General features: G+C 40.8%; 1 protein-coding gene across 9 annotated transcripts in view; it reads right to left on the bottom strand.

Moving 5' to 3' along the window:
* SULF1 (sulfatase 1) overlaps positions 1 to 16717 on the bottom strand; it is a 171745-nt gene that overhangs the window by 93037 nt on the left and 61991 nt on the right. For 2 of the 9 annotated variants that reach the window (XM_032610375.1, XM_032610380.1), the window contains exon 3: positions 10751 to 10777. The exons of the other annotated variants lie outside the window; for them this stretch is intronic. The gene's annotated coding sequence lies outside the window, so the exon portion shown is untranslated. The remainder of the gene's footprint in view (positions 1 to 10750; positions 10778 to 16717) is intronic. 9 annotated transcript variants of the gene reach the window in all.

Raw genomic sequence — 16717 nt, 5'->3', positions numbered from 1 at the left:
CAATGGTGAAAAACTGAAAGCATTTCCACTAAGATCAGGAACAAGACAAGGTTGCCCACTCTCACCACTATTATTCAACATAGTTTTGGAAGTTTTAGCCACAGCAATCAGAGAAGAAAAGGAAATAAAAGGAATCCAAATCGGAAAAGAAGAAGTAAAGCTGTCACTCTTTGCAGATGACATGATACTATACATAGAGAATCCTAAAGATGCTACCAGAAAACTACTAGAGCTAATCAATGAATTTGGTAAAGTAGCAGGATACAAAATTAATGCACAGAAATCTCTGGCATTCCTATATACTAATGATGAAAAATCTGAAAGTGAAATCAAGAAAACACTCCCATTTACCATTGCAACAAAAAGAATAAAATATCTAGGAATAAACCTACCTAAGGATACGAAAGACCTGTATGCAGAAAATTATAAGACACTGATGAAAGAAATTAAAGATGATACAAATAGATGGAGAGATATACCATGTTCTTGGATGGGAAGAATCAACATTGTGAAAATGACTCTACTACCCAAAGCAATCTACAGATTCAATGCAATCCCTATCAAACTACCACTGGCATTTTTCACAGAACTAGAACAAAAAATTTCGCAATTTGTATGGAAACACAAAAGACCCCGAATAGCCAAAGCAATCTTGAGAACGAAAAAAGGAGCTGGAGGAATAAGGCGCCCTGACTTCAGACTATATTACAAAGCAACAGTAATCAAGACAGTATGGTACTGGCACAAAAACAGAAAGATAGATCAGTGGAACAGGATAGAAAGCCCAGAGATAAACCCACGCACATATGGACACCTCATCTTTGATAAAGGAGGCAGGAATGTACAGTGGCGAAAGGACAGCCTCTTCAATAAATGGTGCTGGGAAAACTGGACAGGTACATGTAAAAGTATGAGATTAGATCACTCCCTAACACCATACACAAAAATAAGCTCAAAATGGATTAAAGACCTAAATGTAAGGCCAGAAACTATCAAACTCTTAGAAGAAAACATAGGAAGAACACTCTATGACATAAATCACAGCAAGATCCTTTCTGACCCACCTCCTAGAGTAATGGAAATAAAAACAAAAATAAACAAATGGGACCTAATGAAACTTCAAAGCTTTTGCACAGCAAAGGAAACGATAACCAAGACCAAAAGACAACCCTCAGAATGGGAGAAAACATTTGCAAATGAAGCAACTGACAAAGGATTAATCTCCAAAATTTACAAGCAGCTCATGCAGCTCAATAACAAAAAAACAAACAACCCCATCCAAAAATGGGCAGAAGACCTAAATAGACATTTCTCCAAAGAAGATATACAGAATGCCAACAAACACATGAAAGAATGCTCAACATCATTAATCATTAGAGAAATGCAAATCAAAACTACAATGAGATATCATCTCACACCAGTCAGAATGGCCATCATCAAAAAATCTAGAAACAATAAATGCTGGAGAGGGTGTGGAGAAAAGGGGACACTCTTGCACTGCTGGTGGGAATGTGAATTGGTTCAGCCACTGTGGAGAACAGTATGGAGGTTCCTTAAAAAACTACAAATAGAATTACCATATGACCCAGCAATCCCACTACTTGGCATATACCCTGAGAAAACCAAAATTCAAAGAGAGTCATGTACCAAAATGTTCATTGCAGCTCTATTTACAATAGCCAGGACATGGAAACAACCTAAGCGCCCATCATCGGATGAATGGATAAAGAAGATGTGGCACATATACACAATGGAATATTACTCAGCCTTAAAAAGAAATGAAATTGAGCTATTTGTAATGAGATGGATAGACCTAGAATCTGTCATACAGAGTGAAGTAAGTCAGAAAGAAAAAGACAAATACCGTATGCTAACACATATATATGGAATTTAGGGGAAAAAAATGTCATGAAGAACCTAGGGGTAAGATAGGAATAAAGACGCAGACCTACTGGAGAACGGACTTAAGGATATGGGGAGGGGGAAGGGTGAGTTTTGACAGGGCGAGAGAGAGTCATGGACATATACACACTAACAAACGTAGTAAGGTAGATAGCTGGGGGGAAGCAGCCGCAAGGCACAGGGATATTAGCTCGGTGCTTTGGAACAGCCTGGAAGGGTGGGATGGGGAGAGTGGGAGGGAGGGAGACGCAAGAGGGAAGACATATGGGAACATATGTATATGTATAGCTGATTCACTTTGTTGTAAAGCAGAAACTAACACACCATTGTAAAGCAATTATACCCCAATAAAGATGTTAAAAAAAATAAAATAAAATAAAATAAAATTAAATGTTCAAGAAAAAAAAAAAAAAAAAAAAAAAAAAAAAAAAAAAAATGGGTGTCAGGTGTTGCTGACGTTTCCAGGCAGCTGTCAACGTGCCTTAGAGCATCTCCCCCAGGAGCACGCGACAGGGCATTGGTATTGTAGCCACACACCACGTACAGGTCCCCTTTCACCTTCCAAACAGAAGGGGACCCCTCAGAGCTCAGTAAAACAAAGAGTTGTTGCTGGGCGAGAGAGTGGACTGGCGTGGTTGAACATGAATATTCAAGACCACGAGTCACAGCTCCATGAATTCGGGGGTCTCCTCCATTTGTATTTAGCATTGTGTAGTTGCGAGACAACTTGCAGTGATTAATTAATCCTGGGTGCCGAGGCAGAAGGTGAAATAATTTGTGCGTAGTCATGAAGTTGGTCATTCTCAGGCTCCGAGTTAGCGCCGGAGGGCTTTACTTTCCCGAGATGGAAAGAAGATCGGACTTGACTTTCTGCTTTGTGCCTGTGATCCCAGAGATCCACAGCCACAAGCCCTGACATTTTCTATAAGGAAGGCAGGTGGCTGCCAGCTGTCCTTAACCCACACCCTCATGACATCATCCTCAATATCACCAGTCCATGGAGACTCCATCCACTGAGACCACCCTCTCCTCAGTGGGCCTTGTTTCCCGGCCCACAGAAGCCCTCCCCAACTTGCCACGTGGAGGAGGGGACAATCTCGTTCATATACTGCACATGGCTGCTTGTGGCCGTTTTTCCACCATCTCCTCAAGTGCAATTTTAACTGAGGTCATTCATAGTAATACCTCAGTTATCCATCACAGTTCGGGGAAGGGTCTCCAAATACGTAAATTTCCATGAAACCTTATTTTAATTATTTAAGGGCAGGAGCTTCAAACAAACGAATAAACAAACAGGAACCATTTTAAAGTACACTGAGTTTGCAAAAAAACCTCCCAAAACTCAGAGACTTGTAACAACAAGGAAGGGGTATGTCTCCCTGTGTCACATGGAGGCTGCAGTGGTAGTGGCTCTCTAAGGGTTCCCACTCCAGCCCTCAGGCCGAGGCAGCAGCCCTGATGCAAGACATGCCATTCTCATGGCAGACGCCAGGCGCGGGAGAGCTGGTGGAAATCTGGAATGCCGCTCAAAGCCATCTGCTTCCACACGGCATCTGGCGCACCAGCTTACCTGCCTTTGGCCAAAGCAATACATGCATTGGAGCCCCGGGTGGGGTGGGAGTAGGTTTTGCTCCCTGGGAGGCTCTACAAGTCCTGGGCAGTGGGCGGGGCCGCTGAACTCTGGTCACTTCTCTGGTGGGGGAGGGATGGCAATGATTGGGATCACGATTTAATGTATGGCGTGCACTTTCAAAAATTAATCACAGGGGGCTTCCCTGGTGGCACAGTGGTTAAGAATCCGTCTGCCGATGCAGGGTACATGGGTTCGAGCCCTGGTCCGGGAAGATCCCACATGCCGCGGAGCAACTAAGCCCGTGCGCCACAACTACTGAGCCTGCGCTTTAGAGCCCACGAGCCACAACTCCTGAAGCCCACACTCCTAGAGCTCGTGCTCTGCAACAAGAGAAGCCACCGCAATGAGAAGCCCGCGCACCACGATGAAGAGTAGCCCCTGCTCGCCGCAACTAGAGAAAGTCCGTGCACATCAACAAAGACCCAAAACAGCCAAAAATAAATAAATAAATTAAAAAGATAGGAATACTAAAAAAAAAAAAAAAAAAAAAAAAAAATCACATATTTCCTAGTCTTCAAAAAATACTGGGAATGATGTCACTGTTTTGTTTTGTTTTATGGCTCTGGGTCATCATCGTTAACATAAATACTGCTTTCAGCTATAATTCAGACTTTTTCTGTGGGATACTGGGATATGGAAAGCTGTCTGCGTAACACATAAATGACACGGGACTGATACTGTTTGGAATTCCTTAGGAATATTTTTCACGGTGTTGTTTTACCTCCGTCGCTATCCATTATCACTTCTAGTTATTATAAGGGTATTTACCTCTCACAACTCCACCTGCCCTCTGCTAACACACTAGGGAGATGCTGAAGAGATGGCTTGTTAAATGCACGTTTAAAGTAAGAGTGAAGACATGAGAGTCTCCCTCAAGCGCCGTACGTGGGTGGGTTTGGCGCACAGACTTTGGGACAAACGTCTGGGTATGGGCGCTTCATAGGCTTATTAGATTCCTTCTTGTTCTCGTATGTCTGGCTGGTTGAGGTGTCAGATAAGCAAAGTCAGGGAAGACTGGGTTTGGAGTTGAGTTCCACAGGAGCACCCCTGCTTTGCCATTTTCCATATTCTTTCCTAGACAGTTGACTAAGCACTAAAACTACCTGTCATTTCTTGCTCAATTCTGTTTACTTTAATCACCACACACATACTTAATTCAGTAGTCTTGTAGAGCTCCTGGATAAAGCATGATTGGAGATAATGGGTGAATGAGGGAAGAGCCCTGCTTTCAAATGGAGAGTTATATCCAGTGCCAGGTATAATACAGATCCAGAACATGCTGGTGACTGCCAACTTTCTAAAGGTTGGACAGATATCACACTTGATAGCCCCCAGCTAATATTCACAAAAGACGAAAACTCTAATTTGAAAAGATACATGCATCCCAATGTTCACAGCAGCACTATTTGCAATAGCCAAGACATGGAGGCAACCTAATGTCCACTGACAGAGGAGTGGATAAAGAAGATGTGGTCCATATACACAATGGAATATTACTCAGCCATGAAAAAGAATGAAAGAATGCCATTTGCAGCAACGTGGATGGACCTAGAGATTATCATACTAAGGGAAGTAAATCAGACAGAGAAAGCCAAATATCATATGATACTGCTTACATGTGGAATTAAAATATGATAAAAATGAATGTATTTACAAACAGAAATAAACTCACAGACATAGAAAACAAACTTATGGTTACCAAAGGGGAAACATGGGGGAAGGAAAAATTGGGAATTTGGGATTAGGAGATAACATACTACGATATATAAAATAGATAAACAACAAGGACCTACTGTACAGCACAGGGAACTATACTCAATATCCTGTCATAACCTATAAGGGAAAAGAATCTGAAAAAGAATATATATACACATATATATAACTGAGTTCCTTTGCTCTACACTTGAGACATTGCAAATCAACTATACTTCAATAAAAAATTTTAAAAAAGGCCCCAGGACTCCCTAGAATGTGCACGATATTTGCTTTAGGTTGATATCACCTTGAACACCATAGTGGAATCAGATGTTCATTTTTTTTCCCAATGAAAACAACCCCCAAAGAGCATATTAGCCTGTCAGGGTAGATGAAAGTCAAATATTTCCAACTTGGTTAGTGGACAACTATTTCTTAGCTGGTACTTTTCTCTGATATACATTTAGTTTTCTTCTGAAAGCCTGACCTTACATTGATAGTAATTGAACTGTGAACACGATTTTTCATACGCTTAGGTGTTTTCTTGTATCTCAAATCCCATTAGTATCTTTGTTGTTTTGTGGATAAAATAACTTCTCCTATGTTCACAATGCATCACAATTCAGGAAAGACTTTGGCATGAATTATTAGTATTTGTTCTTCACAACAGCTTCTATAGGAAGCTAGAGCAAGCATTATTTTTCCTTCTCCAATCCACCGCCATCTTCCTACAGGAGGTTCAGAAAGCTGAAGCTGAAACTCACAATCATGTCTTCTGACTCTGAACCTGGTGGCTTTTTCCCCTAATAAATCAGTTCTTTTCCATTTTACCCCATTATTTTGTGAATAATTGCCAACTTGATTATCCCTGGATACAAATGTTAAAAACATACAAACTAATGTAATGCACAAACTTGCAAAGAAAAAATGCATTTGTATGAGTTTCAAACTTTTCATTGCAACTTTTCATTGCAACTCAAGGTAACAGAATATTGGTTTTTAGGTTCACTTATTCTTTCTGCACAAACCCACAACCAATGAAAATACAAAGAAGTAATAATGTCCCTAGTAATGGAATAGAGTGAGTTAAAGTGCTAGGGCTGCTTTCTAATAATTTTAGCAGAACTATTACGTTGATCAGAATATCCTTAATAGAATCTTAGGTTGAAAAACGTACGGGAAAAACAACTTTTTGGTAAAAATATGTCTATGAGATAATTTGGATTAAATAAGTTGAGGATTAATAACTTGAGGAAAGCCTTGAAGCTATGTTGATTTTAACATTTTAACAAAAGCAGACTAGAAAGTTAGATTGATTACACCGCTGAAAATACATTTGTAGGTGACATGAAACTCAGTTAAACTCAGTTGAACAGGAAAAGACAGCTTTGTAGGAAGTTTGCACCTTCTCAGTGGACAGCGGCCAGAAAACTTGTAGTTGTCTAGGTAGGAGTCACGGGGAGAGGGCAGTAGGACCTACCGGTTATTCCTGGAAATTCACCTCATCTTGAGTCATTGCTTGGCCTGACCATGGGGATGAATGGAGAGCCCAAAATAATATTCCATCCAATGATAAGGAACAACTTTATTTTGTCTGATGGTGACACCCTATTTTTCTCCAGATAAATTCTGAGCTCATATCATTTCTGTCACCATTTGTTGGAAGGAGAACAGAGTTTTGACTGACGCAAATGGTTTTAAATTATATGGCAGGGACTGTTCATTGCTCACCTCCTCATTCATTACCATCTTCATTTATAACAACATCCTGATTTTATGTGCAGTGGTTATGCGCCCAGCTTTAGGTGACATCTCCCGGTTCTCCTTACAGCTCCATGTGCCCACATGACTGAATCCTTTCCAGTGAGATGTAATGAAAGGGTTATGTGGGACTTCTGGGGTGGTTGCATAAAAAAGGGTGAGTGGCCATTTGTTGTATAACATGGATGGAGCTTCAGCAGTCATCTTTTTTTTTTTTTTTTAAAAATTGAAGTACAGTTGATTTACAATGTTTCAGGTGTACAGCAAAGTGATTCCGTTTTATATATCTATATCTGAATATGTGTATATATACATATATATATATATATATATATACACACATACATACATACATACAGTCACATTCTTTTTTAGATTCTTTTCCATTATAGGTTATTACAAGATATTCCTAATTCATCCCTCCCCCTCTTTCCCCTTTGGTAACCATACGTTTGTTTTTTTATGTCCGTGAGTTTATTTCTGTTTTGTAAATAAGTTCATTTGTATCATTTTTTTAGATTGCACATATAAGTGACATCATATGACATTTGTCTTTCTCTGACTTACTTCACTTAGTATGATCATCTCTAGGTCCATCCATGTTGCTGCAAATGGCACTATTTCATCCTTTTTTATGACTAATATTCTATTGTGTGTATATGTGTGTGTGTGTGTTTGCCATACCTTCTTTATCCATTCATCTGTTGATGGACATTTAGGTTGCTTCCATGTCTCGGCTACTGTAAATAGTTCAGCAGTCATCTTGAACCATAAGATACTCTCATTGATGGAATGTTCCATGGTGGAGCAGAGAGGGAAAAAAGCCTGGGTCCCTAGTGACTATTATCCCAGCCCTGACAACCAGACTCTGGATTTCTTTTACTTGAAAGAACAAAACCTTTTGTGGCTAAGGCACTATTTTGATTCCTGCTATGTGTAGTCAAAATCCCTAATGACATCTTCTAACTAACACTACTATTTTTTTCCCTCATTCTACCACCATCCTATATGGTGGAAAACATGGGTTTTTAAAGCAAACCAGAAGAGTTTGATTTATGTTCAAAATAGAAAAAAACAAAACCTGTGGTTAATGAGAGATTTGAAGACATAAGGAACTACACAAATAAACGTGCAATTACAAGTTATGGTAAATGTTATGAAATCCATAGGGGCAAGTGGGAACACGAAATTCTCTCAGCAGGCTTTAAGCTCCAACTAATAATTAACTAATATTTAAGGCAGTTTAAGGTTTCTGGGTCAATTAAAGAATGTTAGAAATCGCTCATTAGCTATGGAAATGAAAAGCAGAAATGGATTCCTCTATCTTTTGGTAATTTCCCAGGCTTCAAGTGGATTTCATTATGGTGTGAATTGCCCTTTAGCGTCTTACAAAAAAGCCTGAAGTCTTTTTGTAGACAATAACCAGTACTCTACCTGAGTTTTCTTAAAAGAGGTTAAATTGTAACCCCCACAATGATAAATTTTCATATTTCACATCCAAAGGAGGAATTTTCATACTTTAAAAAAATTTGCTTAAGATAGTTTATTATTGTCTTACCTAATTGCAGAATTTTATTGGATAAAAAGATGGTAACAAAACAACCCCTCTGAAGGAATGCTGAGACATGTTTATTCATGAGAAAAACTTAATTACCTCTCTTCACCTGCGGACCTTTTCCCTTTTTTCCTTCTCACTCTTGCAAATGAGACTTCTGTTTTTGGTTGAAAATACAGATTCTGCCTTAACTTGAATAGCAAGGATTTTCTAAAAAAAACCTCCTGAAACCCAAGGTCTCTATGCTTTAAAGGAATTTAAAAAAAGTGTTTGTTCTTTTTCTTTTTTTAAAACACCTTTATTGGACGGAGTATAATTGCTTTACAATGGTGTGTTAGTTTCTGCTTTATGACAAAGTGAATCAGCTATACATATACATATATCCCCACATCTCCTCCTTCTTGCATCTCCCTCCCACCCTCCCTATCCCACCCCTCTACGTGGTCACAGATCACCAAGCTGGTCTCCCTGCGCTATGCGGCTGCTTCCCACTAGCTATCTATTTTACATTTGGTAGTGTATATATGTCCATGCCACTCTCACTTCGTCCCAGCTTACCCTTTCCCCTCCCCGTGTCCTCAAGTCCATTCTCTAGGGGCACGACAGAAATAAAGAAAAAGGGTTTGTTCTTCATATATGTCTCAGTTACGTGTCAGTTATATACCTCAAATTAGGATTTTAGAAACTCAAAGTAATACATAAGTGACACACTATTCTTAGACTGGTGAGATTGACTCCATAACAATTACTAATGGTTACTCCGACGTTGCCATTAATAAACTAGCAAAGTTTAGGAGGAAAAAATATGAATGCACAAACAAAAATACCTTACTCAATTTGATTTATGTTTAGCTATAATGGAATGTTTAGCTATAATGGTTTAGCTACCAGGAAATGGAAATTATTTGGTAAATTTGATTAGTGTAGATTGTGTTCTCCAAACTGTTGCATGATCTGGCACACAAAGAAAATAGAAGTATCAATTATGCACGGCACATTGGAGTAAGCAGATGAGGGGACTCTGGCCAAACTGGCCCTTCCCAGCCATCCTGAACTGCGGACATGGGCATCTTGACACACCTGTCATCTCTTTTTTTTTTTTTTGCGGTACGCGGGCCTCTCACTGTTGTGGCCTCTCCCTTTGCAGAGCACAGGCTCCGGACGCGCAGGCTCAGCGGCCATGGCTCACGGGCCCAGCCGCTCCGCGGCATGTGGGATCTTCCCGGACCGGGGCACGAACCCGCGTCCCCTGCATGGGCAGGCGGACTCTCAACCACTGCGCCACCAGGGAAGCCCACACCTGTCATCTCTTTGTGGCCCACCGCCAACGCAGAGGGACTACTAGGATGTTGGGTTCTAGAGAACTGAATTGGGCTATGAGGATTTTAAACTGATGTTGCTATCGGTCCAAAAAATATTATGTAGAGATATTGAAAACAGACTATTAAAAAAATCAGAGCCTTAATTTCTATATTTGTATGTATTATGTACCGTGGTGTTTTTAGAGTAAAAAAAAAAAAAAAAAGTAGTTTGATTTGACCAATAAGAAGAATCAGTTGGACAACCAACCTAAATGTCCACTTCACAGAAGCACAGACTCATAGAAGTCATAGACTCATAAAATCAAGGATGGACTTTGCAAATCATCTTATTTAACTTATTTTAGAATTGAGGAAATGGAGGTCGCAAGTAATCAATGATACCTCAAGTAACCAAATGTATACTGTACAAAGATTTTGCATACCTTTTCTAACTGGAATCTCCCAGTAACCCTTGGCAGTACTCCTTATTTTTGTAGGGGTGGAACCAGATTCAGAGAGGCTAAGTGACTGACCCCAAATAGCTGTTTCTCAAGGCAGAGAAGGAACCCCTCACCTTGTACTCTCCTACTACATTACAGAACCTTCCATCATGATCACATGTGAGCTATCCATTGCACTCAATGCACAGCTAAGGCAGTTTCCTTCGAGTTCCATGAATATTTTCACTGAGGCCAGTTCTGTCTTAAGGGAGTTGATCAAATGAATAAATTGCATTTGTAGCATGAAGAAATGCCATCACCCCTACCCCACCCGCATCCCTAAAATTTGTGAAACCCTCTCCAACTTTCTTCGGGGTTTTAAAGTGGTGATGCCCAGGAGAAGTTATGCCACTGAAGAAGGTATGGGAGGGTGTACATCGGGTATATTTCCCTGGAAACTTACCAGCGGTCTTTCACTTGTGGATTCTATCTGGCAAAAGGAAAAAGAAGGCATAATAAATATTTATCTAGAGTGGAGCTCTCGAATGTCATCCTGTAACAAGAACACGCACTCCTAACCATGGTCTCAGCAACACACACAAGTAGGCACAGAAACCGGGGTGGGAAACACCATCCCCAAGCCAAACAGCCTCTGCCTCTGTCCTGGCACGGAGACAGCTCCTTGAAACAGAAGTAGGCCTGCCAGAGCAGAAGGACAGACAGATTTGGAAGTTCTGCTGTCTCACTTACTAGTCGTGTGATTCTGGAAGTCAACATCCTCTCCGAATCAGTAGTTTCTCGTTTCTAAAATGTAATAGCTCTGCCTGTCTTCCAAATGAGTGAAAATTCATGGAGTACTTGATAAACACGAAAGGACTTGTAAATATTAGGTACTCTAATATTTTGGTCTCTATTTACAGAAAATAATCTATGTCATTGTGTCAGAGGGAAAAGTGGCTTAGCGTCTTATCAGTGTCTCTGTCTTCATGGCACAGCTATCATTCCATGAGTGATAAATGGATCCGGAGCCCACATGGATCCCATTTCTCCATCTGTTCCGGCACCTTCCCCCCTCATCAGATCAGGTCACTCCACCTGTCGATTTTGTCCTCTAAACGTTTCTCAGTTCTGTTCCCCTTTCTCTATTTCTTTCTTCACTACCATAGTTTATGCCGCCTTCTTTTTTCCAGATCACTAACAGCTTCTAATGGTCTGTCTCCTACCTGCTTCCTCTTAAATTCATCTTCAACTCCCCTGGGGAACCAGAGCAATCTTCTTAGATGCTAGCCTAACCACGTCTCTTCCCTGTTCAAAACTCAACGTCTTCCCAAACATGGCTTTAGTGTTAAAAAGGCCTTCTAGATTCAAGCACCAGCATGGTATGTGCCCAAACAACTCTACTCCCACCAAAATGGTTGATCTCTTGTTTATTCACTAAGAAAATTCAGACATCAGTGAGGCCTTCCTTGACCTCGCCTTGCCACTCACACACTGGGAATTCTATCACTGTCCCTCTAGAGCCCACCCAGAATTTAGCACACCACAGGGGCTTGGTAAATGTTTGTGGAATAAAAGAATGGATGTCTAGATGGTAATGTACTCCTTTACGAGTGCTTCTTCAACCCAAATGTAAAATATCTTAAAAGAGGAATTGGCTGCCCCACCCCCTGGTATTTTGAAGCCTACCTAAGTATCTGACTAGCAATTGCCTGGGAAAAGATCTTTTCATATCTGCATATCATAGTATAATAGAAGAAAAATTAGGGCACGCCTTTTTCAAATAGCACGTGATCTTTCATCTTTAAAAGCCTTTCCCTTTTCAGTGAGCTGCAATCTTTCTCTGAAGGATCATTTTCATTCAGTAGACTCAAAAAAAGAATGAAAAGCTGTGAACGCCTGGCTTTACTCCCAATCAGTTTGAAAGCCCTCGCTTAGTTCTTAAGTTGTCCTTTCCGAGAACAAAGGCTCAGGTATTTGGATTCCGAAGCCTTCCCATCAGCCTTTTGGCAAATGAGGTGATAGCAAGGTGAGTGTGAGAGCAGAGGGAGGGATTCTCGCACACATGTGCCCCTGTTCTTTTCAAAGACAGCCCTGAACACTAGCCGGTATACAGCTGCAGGGCTCAGTCCTGGCTTATCTCACTTTGTTTTGGAAATACACTGCAGGTTGCAAACAGAAAGAAGACTATAGCGTGGGAAGGTTTAGGCATGACAGGACTGTCTGTTTTTTCTCATTGCCTCATTTTTGCTCAGTGCTTTGTTTCCAACTTTCCACAGAAAGCATTACTAACTATTCCTCCCTCATCTTCTAGAAAAGTGCTTCCAAAACTCACTAAACTTCCCGCCTACCTGGGGCAGACTCCTGAATATTCGAGAAAGGGGTTCTGGCCTTAGTGCGTGAGCCTAGAAATCTCAAACCAAATTTCTAGACACTAAACACAGCAAATGGGTGTGGGACCTGAAGTTATTTAGTTTCTAGGGCTTGCATAGGAGATCAGGGGTGAGAGGCATGTGCCTGGAAAGAGTTCAATTGCTCAGAAAAAAAAAAAAAGGCAAAACAAACTAAGAAATCAATACGCAAACAAACAAAACAAAAAGCAGGCTGATTACTTCTCCCCTCCTGCCCCGCCCCCAGCAAAGTCATTTTCTCAGGTTGTATAATATTTCCATTCCAGATGCACGGTTAAAAGAGCCCAGAAAGGACACAGCCTCCAAGGAATCTGAAAACCAGCTAAAGAAGCGAGAAGTTGAAAGTCAAAAGTTGTCATCTTATTTTGCACAAAGCACTACACGTCACAGACTCTCATTTCAAACGTCAGAGGTTAGCCTCCATGCCTCTGACATGATGGCAGGCATGAAGCATTTCTGGAAGCTGCTTTGCCCTTTATGGGAAAAATGGGAAGCTCATGATTTGACTGTCATGGAACAGCTTAGTATGAGGAAGACTCTTCTTGAATGAGTCACGTTTCTGAGGTACCCCTAAGATGCCCACACCCATGCTGAGAGCAGAGCTAAGAATTTTTATATCTCTATAATATGGTATACTCTTGGAGACCAGAAGCTGGATCAAGAAAATCTCTTAACAGAATTATACATATTTAATCATAGTTTCTGGCAAAAGAAATCCACAAATAGGACATGGGTTGAGGTTATTAAGAAGAAATGTATGAAACTACCAAGTGATTGATAACCTCAGGGGCTGAGAAGGAATTTGCAGCCAGGGTGCCAGCATTCATTCAACAAACCTCCAAAGCACCACCCTGCGTACCATGTGCTGTCGGGGATGCCCAGAAATCTGGGTATTTGCACCTGGTTCATGAGCTAATCTCCTTCCACCTGCAGAGAGAAAAGGAGAGGATGCTCTGAAAGTTCCAACTCAGCTTCGCTCTCTCCCAAGGGCACAGATGCTCTTACGGATGTGCCCAATGTGAGTCAGAGATGCTAAGAATAAAAGCTCACATTGATTGAGCCCACGGTAGGTGCCAAGAACAGTGCAGTAGCAGCCCATAAAACTGAGGAAGCAGGACTATTTTCTCCATTTCAGCTGAAGGAACTGAGGTACGGACAGGTTAAACAGATTTTCCAACGTTACATGGCTAGTCGGGAGAGCCACGTTGGGCAGGAACATGGTTTTCTACCATCTCACCAGACTTCCTGGCACTTTCCACTCTGTGTTGTGTTTCTGTAGCTTATTCTTCTGAAATACTGGCCTAAAAATTGGACAATACGTCTGCCACACTGCTCTAAATGAATAGACTCTTATCTAGTGAATCAACGTACCAAGCACCCCTAGGAGAAGGAAATATCTTCCACTGTCTGGGATCTGGGGCTCCATCCTTAGTAATTTTGTTTGCCAAATGATTATCTTAAAATGCAACCCACTTTAGCCTGGAGAATGTGGATAACGGGTTCCCGTCTGCCACTCCCCCCAGCCAAATGTGCTGAGTAGTGGGCTGTCCTGCTTACCACAGACATTTGTAAACATAAATAGCAGGCTGCAAAGAGAGTCTCAATGTCCTCTGATACGTCGTAGTAATGGTAGGACATCAGCTGTCTTTTAAAAAATTTGCTTTATTGAAGTATAGTTGATTTATAATGTGTTAGTTTCTGCTGTACAGTAAAGTCATTCAGTTATACATGTATATACATTCTTTTTCATATTCTTTTCCATTATGGTTTATCACAGGACATTGAATATATTTCCCTGTGCTATGCAGTAGGACCTTGCTGTTTATCCATCCTATGTATACTAGTTTGCATCTGCTAATCCCAAACTCCCAATCCTTCCCTCCCCCACTCTCCTCTCCCCTGGCAACCACAAGTCTGTTCTCTACGTCTGTCAGTCTGTTTCTGTTTCATAGATAAGTTCATTTGTGTCATATTTTAGATTACTACATGTAAGTGGTATCATATGATATTTGTCTTTCTCTGTCTGACTTACTTCCCTTAGTATGATCATTTCTAGGTCCGCCCATGTTGCTGCAAATGGCATTATTTTATTCTTTTTTCATGGCTGAATAAGATTCCATTTATACATGTATCACGTCTTCTTTATCCACTTACCCGTAAATGGGCATTTAGGTTGTTTCCAGACATCCACTACTTTTAATTTAAATTGCAAGTGACACTCAGGATCATGGAGTTTATACGAAGTATGGAAAAAAAGAATTTCTGTAGCACATCTGAAGAAAGGGAACAACACTCACTTTGCGATCCTCTAAACACAGTTTGAATCGGAACCAGGTGATGCCTTCTTATGAGCTGCAAGATGAAGTTATGCATGTAAGCACAGGCGTGGGGCTTTGTGGCTCCCACAAACAAGGTACTTGTGCTCAACACCAAACAAAACCAGAAGGATTAGATGGAGGAGAGATGATGTGTGCAAAACACCTGGGCATAAATAGTATAAAAAATAATGATCAAGTCCAATCGATGGAGGTTTCCAGCATCTAGGTGATTTTCACCATCAAGTGTGGGGTGCTAGTGACGGCAGAGAGGGCTCTCGTGGTTTCCCCTTGGACAAGGGTGGGTACGTTGTTCTCTGCCAGTTGGCATGTGTTTTACCAATTGGAACCTTTATCTTATCTAAGCCAGTTTCACGGATTTTATATTAGAAGTATATAAGGCTAGAGCTTTACTTCATATGTCATGGCGCCAGAGGGGCTATTTGCCTTTTTCGTATCCAGCAACTGCCTTCTATTTTTGTAAATGGCTCTGATTTTTGGCTTCGGCGGAATCATTTCTCCCCCCCCCACCCCGCCCCGATATCCCGTGGACTTTTAGGAATATTCACACCTCCTGCCCCTCTCCCATTATGGAATGCATTCTTTTTCCCTCTCCTCAGCAAGAGTGATTGTTTCAAAGACTAAGCGTTGGCCAAAGCCAAGTCATTCAGAGCTGGTGAGACTAACTTCAGAAGCTATGTTGTTTGAGCTGAGCACTGTCATCCACTGACTTAAGACTGTGAGGATGAAAAGTTGGAGCGGCAGCAGCCACTTTGTGAACATGAGGGCACCCACATGTCTAAACACAGAGCTCTCTGCAGCAGGCAGAGCCAAGAGAGGCATGGAAGGAAAAAGAGTAGGAGACTTTAACTGAGCTCCAGTATAGCTCCAGCTGCAGTGAGCAGTGGTCCCAGGAATTATCATTTGTAAGCCAAAACACTCTTGTTGCCTAAACCAATTTGAGCTGATTCTTTTTCTATTTCAACCCGAAGTATTCTAAATTACATACACACACACACACACACACACACACACACACAATGTAAAACTTTTAAAAAACAGCTTGCTTTTATGATTCAAACAACCCTTATGAATCCTACTATTATTTCACTTCCAATCAGCACATTCCTATCTGAATTATTTAAGATTTTTTCGCTTAAGAATTAATTATGAATGGTGACTTTTGTGTTTAGGACAATTTAAAGATACAGTTCTTGTTAAATATGTATGACATTGATTGTATCAATGTACCATTCATTTCACAGGACTGGGAAATCTGCAATCTCGCCAACCTCCTCAAATTGCCTGTGAGTACTACTATCTTGTCTCATTTCTCTGAAGTCTCAAAAGAGTGGGGAAATAAAGTCTTAGAATGCATTCATTTGTCAAGGAAATGCAGTCCGTGACATATGGAAGATCAAGCTGATTTCATCAAAGTTGAAGGTTGAACTGGTAATAAAACAGATATAAGTAAAAGGAATGTAATATTCCTGCTTTTCTGGCAATTGTTCTTATGTATTATAAAACCTCAAATGACTGGTGATGCTTCTAGAAATATTTCCCTATTCTTCACAGCTGGTATCTCCAAGTGCACTAGATCCTTGTTTCTTACCGCATACAAAGAATTCCCTTAAAAACTGAGTTAACAGTAAGTCACCCATGTTACTTACTGTTGACCATGCACGATTTAGCAGGAAAATTGACCAT

The sequence above is a fragment of the Phocoena sinus genome, chromosome 17 (assembly GCF_008692025.1).
Source record: "Phocoena sinus isolate mPhoSin1 chromosome 17, mPhoSin1.pri, whole genome shotgun sequence".
Classification (NCBI taxonomy): Eukaryota; Metazoa; Chordata; class Mammalia; order Artiodactyla; family Phocoenidae; genus Phocoena; species Phocoena sinus.
The sequence above is the reverse complement of the archived record's forward strand: the minus strand, read 5'-3'. Positions and strand labels throughout refer to the sequence as shown.